This window comes from Diplotaxodon limnothrissa, linkage group LG2 (genome assembly GCF_057381915.1).
Source record: "Diplotaxodon limnothrissa isolate DT_005_m linkage group LG2, D_limnothrissa_male_GT1.1, whole genome shotgun sequence".
Taxonomy (NCBI): Eukaryota; Metazoa; Chordata; class Actinopteri; order Cichliformes; family Cichlidae; genus Diplotaxodon; species Diplotaxodon limnothrissa.
In genome coordinates this window covers 9,686,284-9,691,935 of record NC_140597.1, presented here as the reverse complement: position 1 = coordinate 9,691,935, position 5,652 = coordinate 9,686,284, and positions in this window count along the sequence as shown.

Sequence of the window (5,652 nt, the reverse complement as noted above, 5' to 3'; positions counted from 1 at the left end):
CCTGCACCATTAATATGCTTTGATGCTTCTTAGAAGATTATAAAAGCTTTTGCTACTGAAAAACAGGTTTTTTAGTTAAATGTTATTCACAGAAGCCCCGCCCAACTGCTCTTTCTGACTCAGAAAGCTTATTTAACGTTTGAATCTGTTTTGCCTGAAAAAGAAAGACACTATAGTCCTGTCTTCCTGTCTTCACCCCCCAACTTGTTGCTGCAGATGGCTACCCCTGCCAGTGCCTGATTCTGCAGGAGGTTGTCTGACATTGGGGTTTTCGTAAGCTGTAAGCCATAATCATCAACATTATAAAAAAAATAAAGGCTTGAAATATCTTTCTTCATATGTAATGAGTCTATATCATATATTAGTTTGACTTTTTAAGTTAAATTACTGAAATAAAATAACTTTTGCAAATCTTCAAATTTTTCAAGTTTCAGGAAATTCTATCCAAATTCAATAAAAGCTGTGCCTCCGAAGCATAACAGAAAAGGAACTTTGCTTTGATTAAAAAACATTTTACGCCAGTAAATGAGGGAAAGTGATACAGTCCTAAAAGCAAATATTTAAAATCACAGCTTAAAACTGACCACTGCATGTACAGAATCATTAGAAACAAAGTCACAGGGCAACTTAACAAATTTCTTCCTCGAGATCAGAACACAACAGAGAAATACTAAATTACTGTGGAAAAGTATTAATCAGAGAGCACCTGAAAAATATATCCATACAACTTCAAGTAAACTGGGCCATACAAAATGAGTCTCGTTTTTGTAAACAGTTTTAATGACTATTTTATTAATGTTTGTTATTAATATTTTATTAATAAAGTTTGCAGAAATACAATCTGCTTTATTTTAATTGGTAAAACTACTTTAACTCCCAATTACAAAGATGATGATGATAAAGTACGTAAAAATATCTAAACTATAGCCAAACTCATGAGCAAAGTGCACCTGGGGGCTTGATACTTTTCCCCTAAAGAATTATAAGGAGTTTTTAACTACTTCTGTTAGTCATTTTATTAATTAGTCATTGGAGGAAGGTATATTCCCATGCCATTAAAAACCTCTACTGTAACTCTATCAATATACCACCAGCCTCTTCAAAAATGATTGAAAAGGTTGTGTCTAAAGAACTGATGGCCTATCTAACTGGAGAAAATCTACTACACCCCATACAGTTTGGTTTTCGAGCTTACTGCTCCACATCTAACTCCATCTGTCTATCAATGCCAACAAACTGGATTCAGTCCTGACTCCTGCTTATCGTACTGCTTTCAGTGTTTCAGGATAAAACTGAAAATATAACTGAGAGCCTGTATGGGAGTACCACAAGGCTCAATCTTAGGACCATTGCTGTTCACTATAAACAATTTAGTAAATATGATTTTCCATCTGTGTGATGGTGTTAAAACCTTGATGTATGCTGATGACCCAGTGCTATATTTACACGTTAAAGACCTTGAACAAATTGCTGCCAAATTAACATTCAGTATTCAAAAAGTGCCAAAATCATTCATATTTTATTCTGAATAAACAGAAATCAGTGACTGTTCTTTCAGAATGAACACAACGTATTCACCCAAGTATCTACACTGATGGAAAACAGTTAAAAAAATGCTGTTCAGTTTAAATATTCAGAGGTTACCTTAGATTCCACTCTTATATTTTAAAAAACATTTCAAAAAGATGTGTCATATGCTTAAATACAGCATAGCTACTTTAATTCATTAGGAACTAACTGACAGTTGCTGCATCGAAGACATAATTGAATGCAATGATTCTTTCTTAATTTCATTACTGCATTTCATGCTGGTCACAGGACTGGATTAAAATCCATCAGATCATTTCACAAATGAGTTCTTCAAGTTCTGGATACTATTATAGTGAGATAATTACTGAAAATAACATGTAACATTTTGATAATCTAATATTGTATTGTTTATACATAATGCTGCTCTGACACCTTTGATGGAGAATGAAGTTTCACCAAGTCATGTAGTATAAAGAAGAGCTTTATGACTTGACCAAAGAGTTTCAGCTTGTCCCCTTCATCAGGGTCATCAAGAACAGTATTGCAGACAGCATTTTAAATAAATTAAGTGTCTGAGTAGAGAAAAAAATCTAATAGGAAACATTTAAAACAACCGATTGTATGACCTCAGTGTATTTCTACACCAACAGAGCACCAGCATGGATGGGCTCAGCATGTGGTCATGTGACATAAGACCAAATAAGGAGTGACTGATGTCCAGAGATGGGCAGTAACGCGTTACTTGTTACTGTAATATAATTACTTTTTCAAGTAACGAGTAAAGTAAGGGTTTACTATTGTAAAAACGGTAATTAGATTACTGTTACTTTCCTGTAGGAACGCTGCAACAGTGGATCATATATCGAGTGCGGGAGAGAGTATGAGCATGCAGTGTTTAAAGCGTGGAAGTACTGACCTTACTTTGAGTTTGATTCCATAAAAAGTGACAAAAACATTAGCGTGGGAAGAAAACTTTTTACAGCGAAAAAAAACCCTAAACAAGCTCCTAGTGCGCAACGACGTAATGGGAAATTCACAGAGAAACTCGCAGATTCTTCCACTGACCACTGCGGCACACCTGCACCAGGGCACACCTCCGCCTACTCCACTCCTGCTTTACAGGTGAAAATAGAGCAACAGGACCGCTAGTCTTTGATTTTATTTATTTTCTGCTGTGTTTTACTTGCATCTATTTGAAAGACTGAGTGTAAACACAACAAATATTTTATTTTATGTGCTGGAATGTGCAGAAAATAGGTTTAGATATTAAACTAATTTCTTCAAGTCAGAGAATGGTGCATATAATTTAATTTTTGCTTGATGCATAAAGTTAAAAGATTAAAACTGATAAAACAAGTTTAAAAAAAAGAGACTTTTCCATTTGATTACATTTTGTATGATGGATTATGCAGAAAAAGTAGAATTGGGCTGAAAGATCTATCGCTTTATCACCTATTCAGGTTGTAAATCGTGTTTTTAAAAAGTAACTAAGTAATTCATTACTTTTGAAAATAAGTAATCAGTAAAGTAACGGGATTACTTTTTTGGGGAAGTAATCAGTAATTAGTTTTGATTACTTTTTTCAAGTAACTTGACCAACACTGCTGATGTCACATCTAAGTGTGAGATTTGTCCAGCACTGCTCTGAGTAAATAAACGGAGCTAATGGTAGGACTGTAATATACCTTTCCAGATGACACTGGGAGTGTCAGCGGGAAGTTTAAGGTGGTTTTCAAACAAGATTTATAACCAAACACCTTTATTATCAGCGTGTTGATCAGAGTGAGTTTACTGAATGTAGTCATAAGAGAAAGTTTGAGAGAGTTTGAGGTATTTTCAGACCTGGAGGTTTGATGATTGCTAAAGTCTCCATGAAACAAATTGAAGTCACAGCCCATTGTTCATTTAGTGGGCTAGTTTCAGTCATTGTGCAAATTTACTGTTTATAAGGCTGAAGAAACCTGCAGTCAGCTGAGACTGAAGAAGTCACTTGGTCCAGATGAACAGAATCAACCTTTTGGGATCTTGATGAAACAGCACACCCCTGCTGAAGGACCAGAGTCCCTGCAGCTCTTCGCTGTTTCAGGACTCCGAAGTTCTGCTGTCTCTACAAAAAATAAAATATAAATAACTAAAACTTAAGAAATACGAAAAATAACAAAATCACAGTTAAGGACTTTTAAATACTGAATGCAATACAAATTTCTTCAAATTTGTATTCTATTAAGGAGGTCAAGGGCAAATGTGGCACCATATATTGACCTCTTACTCTTACTCTTAAACTCAACCCTGAGATTTCTGCTATATCTTCTCGCAAGTTCCCAAAATGCTGTCCTGTTCAGTCACATATTTGACTTTCCAAGTAGGTACAAAGGTTTTGCATACAGTTGCAGTGATCTGGAACGTTCCACTCAATGCATGTTTTGCGCTCTCCTCAGTTGCATCTTCTTGTGCATTACTTCTCATAGCATCTTCATGTCTGCAGCCTTACTATCATGAGAAATATCTCCTGTCTGAAGAATCAGGTGTCAATTTGTGCTCCCTGATGATGTTTCATTACAATTGACAAAACCAAATAAAGGTATCAATCACCATATAACAGACTACCTATAAGCATTTAATAGTTTCTCATTTTCTGTGAAGAAGCAGTGTCATTGTGGTGCTACGAGTGCTGATCATCAGCCTGAAACCGACCGGCTTCCTCAAATTTGACCCTGGCTCACTGTCATTAACAACTGTTTAAAACCAGTCCTCAAGCTGCTCTGCTCACCTTTGTTTTGGAATAAAGTTGTTTTCCTATAACTTCGATACCCTAATGTGGCTTCTTGGGGAAAGAACAAGAGTCAAGGTGTTTGCCAGTCTGAGTTTGGTTTGAATTAAACGAATGTCTCATGCCGCTGGGGCTCTGGGATGCAGAAAAGTTTCTAGTTTGGCAACTAATCTTCAGATAAGAGATAAACCTGACTCATTCAAAGAACATGAAAAAGGCTTGGAACATAATCTGAAATCTTACTGAAACAAACCCGAGATTTTAAAAGTGACAAGTTGTTGACAAACTGAGGTGACAGGTGCACATTTAATCTGTTCTTTCCCCAAACAGAAGATACAAAACAAGCCTGATATAAGGGAAGCGACCTCCATACACCCACATGTGAAACCAGACTAAGTGTGGAGGCCTGAATTTCCTAAATGAAAAAACTGGAGAATCATTTTTAGAAAGTGATGAATGTTTGAGACCATCACTGCACTGTGTTAAGCCCTCATCAGACATGTGTCAGAGATAAGGGAGGATAAGGAAGTTGGCGGTTACTTCTTTAAGTCATGGTTACCAACTGCCTTTGCAGGTTGTGGTTCATTATCTGATAGCACAATAGCAGAGGAGGCATTTGGTGCATCGTTTCTCTTCTATTCAAACTTGACCAAGTGAGCTCCAGTCAGAGACGTTATCAGAGGGAGAGGTGACAGACAACAGCAGATAAAGATCTATAAGCTGCAGAACAGCATTAATATTCCTGTGAATTTATGAGATAATATTAATGCAGTAAACAAGCATGAAACTGTGTTCTTATCACTGTCTATGAAACAGTTGCTTTGGTCTTTTTTAAATATTATTTTCTTTTGTCTTTGTTTTTATGTGTTGCCGTGTTCCACTGCCCCCTGGTGGTCAACACAGATGCTGCAGGTCACCTACAGTCATTTAGAATTAAAAAAAAAATTAAAAACAATTTTCTTTTTACTTAACACTTAAATTTAAACCTCTTTAAAAACCAGAAGTAAAAAATTAAATCCATATTTGATAAATGCACGTTATGCTTCAGTTTTTAATTTTGATCCTGATCCCATCTTTGGGTTCATTAACAGGGGGACAATTATCAACTTCAGACTATCTGAAAATCTAAAGGAATCATGAAAATACAAATTTTATCACGCAGTGTCTCCAGTTATGCTGCTGCTGTGTCTGCCATCAGGAAGCCAAGCTGTTCGTGTTGGACTTGGAGCCGATTAAAAAAAAGAAAATAATCATGGCTAAAGGTTTTGACAGTGTCAGAAATGTGTGCTTCAGCTTTTTTAAATGTCTCCATCTCATAGAGAACAAAGCAATTTATACATTTTAAAGGCTTT